A 9,950-nucleotide genomic window follows, 5' to 3' on the forward strand; every position below is an offset into this window, starting at 1 on the left:
CAGAGGAGCGCGGTGGCTCCCGCAGCCTTGTCTTCGCGGAAGGGCGGTTGCCGGTAGAGGGTTTTGGGGGGGGGGGGGGGATTTGGACGATGTTCTTAAATCTCTTTTCTATGACCAGCAAGGCAAACCGCACACCCTCCACCTCACGAATACCCTCAGGAAGGCTTGCTTTTCAAATAAAACGTAAAAAGTCACCAGCTTTAAGTCTCAGGCTGGCGGATTTTAATGGATACTCCGGGGACGGCTTCCTGGTTGCCGCCACTTTGTTTTAAGAGTCCGGGTGGTCTCTCTCACGCTGGGCCTGAGATCACATGACCTGACCCTTCCGGAGCTGATTGGCTCAGGCTGGGGCTTCCTGGCCGTGGCTGGGCCAATCAGATTCTCTCATCCAAAATTCAGAGTTAGGGGAGCTACTCAGGCTGTGCTAAGACGTAAATAGAGGAAACAGGGCAGTGGGGAACCCTGGTAGGGCCGTGTGCGTGGGGAGAGAGAATCGGGTGCAAAGGATAGTGAGAGAAATGGAGATGGAGAATAGGAAGGAGGAGGGGGAAGGAGGATCTCCATTTCTTTGACATTCCCTTCTGCTTATTCTCATTCTGACCTCAACTACCCTCTGGCCTCCGTCTAAATTCTTCTTGCCCAAAGGCTGTTTATTGGCTAAAGGTTTGTGGTGAGAGAGAAGCAACCTGTTCAAGATGTCTGGGTTAATCAATTAAAAGGCGGTGTATCTAGGGGCGCCTGGGTGGCTCAGAGGGTTAAGCCTCTGCCTTTGGCTTGGGTCATGATCTCGGGGTCATGGGATCGAATCCCACATCAGGATCTATGCTCAACGGGGAGCCTGCTCCCCCCCCCCTCTCTGCCTACTTGTGATCTCTGTCTGTCAAATAAATAAATAAATAAAATCTTTAAAAAAAAAAATAAAATAAAAGGCGGTGTATCTAGACAGAACATCGCCGCCTCCCAGTTGGGAGAGGCAAGGGATGGAGAGGATAGAGGTCAACGTTCTCAAGCAACCGGGAAGAGGGGCTGATTTCACAGTTACTGGGCCCTGGTAACCTCCCCTCAGAAACACTATGGGATCACTGAGGTGATCCAGCTCTTTGTTGCTCCAATAATAGGAATATCCGGGTCTTGCTGCTGTTTTGCAAATACCAGTTTTATGTCCAGAGGGGATATCTGTTGTCTAGCCTCCTGGACATCTCCTTGCCCTCCTCTGGTAAAAGTGATGAAATTCTAGAATATAGGTGAGGTGAGGTGGGGAGAGGTCCGGAGCCAACAGCTAAGAAAGCATTCGTAAGACGTCTCTGGTGCAAACAGGTCATTTATTAAAGCACGGGGACAGGACCCGTGGGCAGGAAGAGATGCTGTCCTGGGGTTGTGAGGGGTGGCAGTTTATGTACCATGGGGTTGGGGGAAGGTAGGGGAAAGGGAGGATTCAACAGAACTTTGATATGCTAAAGAGGATCTACAAGGTACCAGGATACAGGAAGTCTTGCTGGTGTCAAGGTTGTTTTTCCCTTTTAGCAAGCCTTCAACATTAAGATAGTTGGGAGATTCTTAAAGAATGTCACTTATGTCCCACCCAGGAGTGGATGTGAGGGGGAGATTGCAAGATGTCTAATGGGTCACTGAGATTTGGCCTGGGACTTTTTCCAGAGCTATTAGGAAAAAAGTGCTCTCTTTCTATAGGAGTGATTGAGCTGATTAAGTTGTAGGCATGGAGCTGTTGATGGACACTTTTGCCATTGCAAGAGAATAAGTCAATACAGAAGAGAGGAAGGAGGAGATCTGGGAAGCAGGTGGAGAGAAGAGTGAATGACAGCAGGAGAGAGAGAGTCCAGATGACATAGTGTAATGCCTGGATCCAGCTATGCCTGAAGTCCTTTACACCAGGACCTCTCAGTTACATGAGTAACTCTTACGCATGTAAGCCATTGCGTGTCATTTGGAATAATGGAGTCACGAATGATGCAGCATTTTATACACCCCAAACCAGTACCACCTCCTTGAAGCTAAAGAAGAAAAAGGCTTTTGAGATAATCAGAGGATAGAGGATTCTCTGGAGAGACCAGTGCAGTTGGTGGTTGGGGGTAGGGGGGTGGTTGGGTGGAGAACCAGGCTGGATCATGTGATGTGAGACTGACTCTTAGGGCTCTCCCACATCATCAGGAAGCTCTCTCAGTGATCTCTGCCTCTTACATGTGTGGATAAATGCCTGAAGGGTGTAAAAGTAGATTTCATGGTTCTGAAGAAGTTCAGTTCCTATGACAGTGACAGCCAAGAAAACAGAAATAGACTCGAGTAGGCATCTCAAGAACCAGGACTGGGCCTTGGACCCCAAGCCTTATGGTTAAGACCTGGATTTGAATTTCAGTCCTACGACTTCCCAGCCCTCTTTCCTAGGCAAGTCCTTTACTCTGTGAGCCTCAATTTTACCTCTCTAGAATGGGGATGATGATGGAACCCACCCTGTGGGGGCATGGTGAGGTATAAAGGAGATAAAATCCTACCCTGGTTAGGTACATGATTGGCAGGTATTAGAGGTAATTATGAGTTGGACAGACATTGACAGTTCTTATTTTATGTTTTAAAGATATATTTTTATTTTAGAGAAAGAGAGTGAGCCTGAGTGGGAGGGGCAGAGGGAGAGAGAATCTCAAGAAGACCGTGCTGAGTATGGAGCCTGATGCGGGGCTCAATCTTGGGACCTGGAGATTGTGACCTGAGCTGAAACCAAGGGTCAGATGTTCAATCAAAGGTATTACCCAAGCATCCCAACAGTTTTTATTTTCATAGTTGTTTTTATTTTTAAGGTTACTGTCTGCTTTTAGCAACTGACACTGGTTTTTCAGTGATGGCAACGGTGTTAAGTTCCTTTTCAAATACAATTTATTGAAATAAAAAGGAGGTCAGTTAGGGGGCACCTGGGTGGCTCAGTGGGTTAAAGCCTCTGCCTTCTGCTCAGGTCATGATCCCAGGGTCCTGGGATCAAACCCCACATCAGGATCTATGCTCAGCGGGAAGCCTGCTTCCCTTCCTCTCTCCCTGCCTGCCTCTCTGCCTACTTGTGATCTCTGTCAAATAAATAAATAATTTTTTAAAAGTAGGGGTCAATTTAAAGAAAATACTAAGTCAAAAATAGTACAGCTAGAACTTACAGAAACTCTGAAGGGGAATTTCAATGACTGAAGTTGGCTAAACACCACAATAATGCCTGATGCCTGGCACATAGTAAGTGCTCACTAAAGGTGGATAGATTGAGATGAGATGGCATTTGGCCCTGGCCACAGGAGCAGGAACTTAACTGGATGGAAACCCATGAGAGGGAAGATTCCAGAGGCACATGACCTTAAGGGGTAGATGCTTTGATGTCTGACAAAGTGCCAGATTCACAGTAGGTGACCCAAGTGGTTCTTAAAGGGAATCATGAATCTCAAAGTAAATGATTACAAGAGAAATCAGCCCCAAGGCAAGCCCTGAAACTTGCAGCCAGCAAGTACTAATCCCCTCTTTGGGTCTGGAAAACTTCCCACTTCGAATGCCTGACCCCTCTTGACAGCTGTCATCACACCCAGCATGCAGGAGGGGAAAGAAGCCGAGGGCAGAGTCCTACAAGATGAGCGAGTGTGTTAGTAGCTGCAGGAGGCCACATGTCATCTCTCCCTTGGAACATGGAGACAGAGTCTTACCTAGAGTTGGGAGTCTATGGGGTCCCAAATTTAGAGGACTTTTAGGAAGCCAGACAGGGAATTAAATGAATAAAGTTACCACATGTGAAACAAGAATCCTGGGGGTAATGCCTCACTGGAGGGGACATGTGCCCCACCCAAGGTAACAACTTCACTGACTTGCTTTCCAGATCACATTAGATCCTGTATGTAAATGCTTGGCACAGTGCCTGGTTCCCAGACCTTGCTCAACAAATGGAAGCTATGATTATTGTTGTTGTTCCTCAGTCTAAAGGAGAGTTCTGGGAGCACCTGGCTGGCTCAGTCCATAGAGCATGGGACTCTTAATCTCGGGGTTTTGAGTTCAAGCTTCATGTTGGGTATAACAATTACTTAAAAAATAAATAAACATAAAAAAAAAAAAAAAGACAAGTCCTGAACCAAAGACTGCCAAGTCCCAAGGAAGCCCAATGCCCCATCAATTTCCCAACTTCAGCCACAAAGGAACCTACAGAGAAGAGCCAGGTGTTGGAAAGAAAGGACTGTCCAGCAGATACAGGGGAATCCAATTTCTTTTCCCTCTCTAATGAATTCTATGAGTCATTCTTCAGCAGTAAAATAGAGATTAAAAAATAAAAAAACCTGCTATCTTCTGACAAAGGGAGAATTAAAAGGACAATCCAGTAGTGCTTGGAGCTGAAAAATAACCAATGAATTACTTGAAGTGCTTGATTGTATTGAGAGATTTGTACTAATAGTAGAGTCTGTGGTAAGTTATTGATAAAAACAGAAAAAGACCCCCTCCCAAGAAAAAAGAGAAAAAGAAAAAAAAAGAGAGAGGCAGGGAAAACAAAATATTGTAGTCTTAGTACATAAGGACTTATTGTGAACAATACAAGCAATCATCATAATATAAACATTGAATATTAATTCAATATTTTAATAGAATTTCTTCTTAGAAAAGTCTTAGATTTACAGGAAAATTGATAGTATAGAGAGTTTAGAGAACTCTCATATACCTTATACCCAGTTGCCCCTATCACTAGCATCTTCTATTAGGCTGGTAAATTTGTTACAATTAATTGACCAATATTGATACATTGTTATTAACTAAAGCCTATAGTTTATTCCGATTTCCTTGTTTTTACCTAATGTCTTTTTCTGTTCTAGGAAATCAACATTGCTTTAGGTAGTTTTATCTCCTTAAGCTCCTCCTGGCTGTGAAAATTTCTCAGACTGTCCTTGTTCTTGATAACTTTGACTGTTTCGAGCAGTCCTGATCAAGTATCTTGTAGAATGTCCCCCAGCTGGGGTTTCTCTGATACTTCCTTCATGAGTAGCCTGAGTTGTAGACGTTGAGAGGGAGACCTACAGGGGTGAAGTGCTATTTTCGTCATATCATGTCAAGAGTACATACTACCACCGTGATTTTTCACTGCTCATATTGACCTTGATCATATGATAAAAATAACATCTGTTGATTATTTTTTAAATGTTAAATTTAATATAAAAATAAAATATCATTTGAAAAATAAAGTAGTACCATAACTATACTCAGAATATGAAGTGGTGGGGGGGGGCGCCTGGGTGGCTGAGTGGGTTAAAGCCTCTGCCTTCGGCTCAGGTCGTGATCCTAGGGTCCTGGGATCAAGCCCCGCATCAGGCTCTCTGCTCAGTGGGGAGCCTGCTTCCCTTCCTCTCTCTCTGCCTGCCCCTCTGCCTACTTATGATCTCTCTCTGTCAAATAAATAAATAAAATCTTTAAAAAATATATTAAGTGGGGAAGTCTGTGTGTGTCTTTGGCATGTGGAGTAATGGGGGAGGGCTGAAGACAAAGAAATCTTTACCTTCTATAGTTGAGAGTCAATAGAGGTCTGTCTGGAAAAAGAATCAAAAAATAATAGAGTAAGCATTGCATTTAGGAAAATGCAGATAAAACACAGAGGAAGAAGATACCATTAAAAGAGTTGAAAATAGTTGCTTCAGAGAGCTGAGAGTTCAGCGTGAGAAGATATGGGACAGGGATGATAGCAGAAGACACTGAGGGTTGACCTGCCGGACACCCATCCCAACCTCCTTCTCTTTGCCTTTCTTCTGTAGAGGCTAAAAAACTAAAAAAGAAAAACTCTCATCTCCTAGACTCCTTTGCAGCTAGGAGGGATCAAAATACCCAGTTTTGACTGATGACATAATCTGAAACCTGTGGGGGATCTCTGGGAAAGACTTCTGCCACCTTCCTTCTGCCTGGAACACAGATGTGATTGATGACTTGAGGAGCTCCCACAACAATTTTGTGGTCATGAGGAAAGACCAAGAAAGGAAAGACACATCTGACCTAATGCCATTGAATACCTTAACCAACTGCTCACCTCTGGACATCTATTTGTGAACAACTAAAATATTTAAATCAACTCTTCCAGTTTATGTTACCAGCATTTGGGTTTTCTGTTATTTGCAGTCATGTGCAAACCATGGCAGGTATAAGGGCTATTTATCAACATGTTTGCAATATTTTGATAAACATTAAAATTAAATTTATTTTTTTTAAAAGAAGTGCTATTTCAGCCTTTTCTTTTTTTTTTTTTTAAAGATTTTATTTATTTGATAGAGAGAAATCACAAGTAGACGGAGAGGCAGACAGAGAGAGAGAGGGGAAGCAGGCTCCCTGCTGAGCAGAGAGCCCGATGCGGGACTCGACCCCAGGACCCTAAGATCATGACCTGAGCCGAAGGCAGCGGCTTAACCCACTGAGCCACCCAGGTGCCCCTAAAATTAAATTTAAAAATAGGTAGCGTGTTTGGATCTGGCTGCAGAGATTGCCTGGCACACACATGGTTCCTGTCACTTTTCCATCTCCTTATAGTTCCCCACAGCTCCTGGGCCAAGCCCTCCCAGAGTCTTTAGTCAAACACGTCTCTGATGGGTGGTGGAGAATACTGCAGATGTAATAGCCCCTTTGACAATCCCCACTAGGTTCCTGTGCTGCACATCTTGACATGTATAGATTTTACCTAATGCTGTAAATTAAGATAATTGTGCTGAAGTCCAATTAATTCAGTTAACTTCCCAGGACAAACACAAGCCAAGGCTTGATTATAGAGCAGAATCCTGAGTTCTTCTCCATTGCTTGCTTCTTTCTTTCTGATAAAGTCACTGCATAAAGTCTCCAAAACACTTTCCTGAATTCCCCTCTGCCCTAGCACTACTTCTTGGAGGTGAGACCGAATAGTCAAGAATCAGAGCCAGGCCTGTCATTTTTGACGCCTCCCTCATCTACTCTCTAAAGTCTCATCTCCTCAGAGCTCTCAGCACCATCTCCTTTCCACCTCCCCTGCTAGCTCTCTGGTTTAAGCTGCCATCAATCAATAAGTTGATGTCCTTCTGTATTCAAAAGCCTGCAGGAGCTCCATCACACTCAGTATGAAAGCTGGTAGGCCAGCAGACCCATGTGATCTGGCCCCACATAACCCCTCTAGGCTCTTCTCCACTATCCTTTCCTCTCCCCATTCCAACCATGTGTTGTCAGGTCTCCTCCTACCCTAGGACTTTGCCTGGAATGTTCTTCTACCTACCCAACCTGCATGCTCTCTTTGCCTTTCACCTTTTCAATTCCTACTCATTCCTTGGAGCTAATTTAGCACCCCCGCCCCAGGAAGCCTTTCTGGACTCCCTTTGTTATAGAATGAGAGCTCCCCAAGGGCAGGATCCAGCATTGCCTATTGTGGCCCTAGCATTTGAACAGTTTTTGATACATAGCAAGTGCTTAACAGATGTTAAGGAAGGAAGGAAGGAATATTGGTAGAAGAAAATGATATACATAAGTTTATTAGAAACTTGTAAGTGCTAATAGCAATGAGGGCTTGTGAACAAAGCTGCATTTAGAATGAGAGACTGCCCTCCAAGGCAGCCCATATATACTGTTAGAAATAAATGCTTTGGGTTCGGGGCACCTGGGTGGCTCAGTGGGTTAAGCCTCTGCCTTCGGCTCAGTTCATGATCTCAGAGTCCTGGGATCGGGCCCCACATTGGGCTCTCTGTTCAGCAGGAAGCCTGCTTCCCCCTCTCTCTCTGCTTTCCTCTCTGCCTACATGTGACCCCTCTCTTCCTCTCTCTCTAATAAAAATAAATTTAAAAAGAAAAAGAAAAAATATTAAAAAAAAAAAAAAAAGAAATGCTTTGGGTTCAAGGAACAGTAAATTCAGGAAATATGGCCAAAAATAAGGGTTGGCCCACAGGGCAAATTTGTGGCACCCATGAAATTTCGAAAACAAAGTTTTATTGGCACACAACAACATCCCTTTATTAACATATTGCCTATGGCTGATTTCATGATTCAACAGACTTGAATCATTGCAATGGAGACCATAGGGCCCACAAATTCATATCTGAAATATCTACTATGTTTGGGGTGCCTGGGTGGCTCAGTTGATTAAATTTCTGACTATTGATCTCAGCTCAGGTCTTGATCTCACGGTCAGGAGTTTGAGCCCTGTGTTGGGCTCCACACTGGTCACGGAGCTCACTTAAAAAATGAAAACAAAAAACAAAAACAAAACTACTATGTGGTTCTTTATAGAAAAAGATTTGCCAGACCTTGGCCTAAATGAACAGGGGTTGATTTTTCTCATATAACAAGAAATCCGGGGAAGAAGGCTCCCAGGGTTGGTTTGAAGAATGGCACATACTCAGGGCCCTGGGCTAGTGTCTGTGTCATTTTCTTGGTCTTTCCCTTATGGTCACAAAATAGCTGCCACAGCTCCAGGCATCACATCTTCACACAACTACATTCAGAGGAGGAAATAACCAAAGTCTTAGAACAGAGAGATTCTTCTATAACTTACTTTCCCCTTATTAAGAAAGATAAACGTCCCAGAATCCCCCCAAGGTTGCCTCTTGCAAGGAAGAAAAGAGGGGTGTGCTGTCAGTGGGCAACTGCCGTACTTGCCATAACTCTCCTTCCCACTACATTTCTCTTATTAGTGGCACCTGATACTGCCACCACCACCACCCACTGGCATTCGGACCAAATGTGGAATCCATGGTAAACTGAGGCACCTTTCTTCTCCTCCTCAGCACCAAGACCCCATTCTTTATTAATAAATAGTAACTATCAGTTGTTGAATGCATACTATGCATCTGGCGTCATTTCAAGCACTTATAGGAAGGTACTATTATTACCATTTCACAGGGGAGGCTATGGAGGCACAGAGAGGTCAACTCACTCACTTGAGGTCACACAGCAGGTACCAACAACAATCAAGATTGGAACCAACAGTGTGGCTCCAGAGCAGCCCACCATGACCACTCTGCATGGCCAAGGCTGCTCCCTGGAATCCCGGGAGGGAGTTCTTTCAATTATAAGCCAGGATGGGGCACATTCCACTTTGCCTAGGAGGCCGCATTTGCTTGTCGGGAGGCGATGGACCGAGGTACTATTCTCTTTAGGCAACCTGAACTGCCACCAGAAATGCGACCCATAAATTCAAGACGGAGCGCTGGCTTCCTCTGTGGATTCCGTCCTACTTTACATCCCTCCCTTAATTAATTAATAAAGCCCTGCGCCTCTCTCTGCCTCGCTGCTTCCAGCCCTCCCCACCTCCGCCGAGACTCGCCTTTCCTCCCTGTGGCCCAGCCCTGCTGTTCTCTGCCTCTGTTGTCGCTCCTTGCGTGGAAGCAGTTGGAGGCAGGGACAGTGGACAGAAGGGCCCAGCTGGATTTGTGCAGCCCTTCAAATGCCGTATCTGTATTGCTGAATCTCAGTTTTGGGAAGTCCTGTGCTAAGCCTGGCCTCTGCTCCAGATTTAACCCAACAAGCAGACTTACCAAAAAGAAGAACGGTCCCCAAACGGGGTCAGGTTGAAATGGGGTTCTGAGTTCTCTCTGAGGATCCATTACCTTCAGCTTCCTACATGAGAGGTGTATCATTTTTGGATAGCCTGAGTCCTGGCTGAGAATGTGGTTACAGAGCCCAGGCCCTTCATACAGACAGATCCATGGTTCCAGTCCCAGCCCACCAATTCCTGGTCAAGTGACCTTAATCTCTGTGTCTCGGTTTCCTCCCTTATGAAATGGGGATGAGAGCAGAAATCAGATGATGTTTGGGAATTAACACGCCAAGATGTGGAAATCACTTAGCACAGAGCCTGGTACAAAGTAAGTATTTGATTTTGTAGAAGTCTACTGTTGTTATTGGAATCATTACAATTTTTTAACGACTCTCCAGGACACTTAGCACCCTGCCCCTGGGGAGGAAGCAAAGAGGTAAAACTAAGAACACGGGCT

At 44.8% G+C, this 9,950-nt stretch overlaps 1 protein-coding gene across 1 annotated transcript in view; it reads right to left on the minus strand.

The window, feature by feature from the left end:
- CUX2 (cut like homeobox 2) overlaps positions 1-9,683 on the minus strand; it is a 325,354-nt gene extending 315,671 nt beyond the window's left edge. Inside the window, exon 1 of the mRNA XM_059139080.1 lies at positions 9,492-9,683. The gene's annotated coding sequence lies outside the window, so the exon portion shown is untranslated. The remainder of the gene's footprint in view (positions 1-9,491) is intronic.
- Positions 9,684-9,950: the final 267 nt, after the last annotated feature.

This window comes from Mustela lutreola, chromosome 11 (genome assembly GCF_030435805.1).
Source record: "Mustela lutreola isolate mMusLut2 chromosome 11, mMusLut2.pri, whole genome shotgun sequence".
NCBI lineage: Eukaryota > Metazoa > Chordata > Mammalia > Carnivora > Mustelidae > Mustela > Mustela lutreola.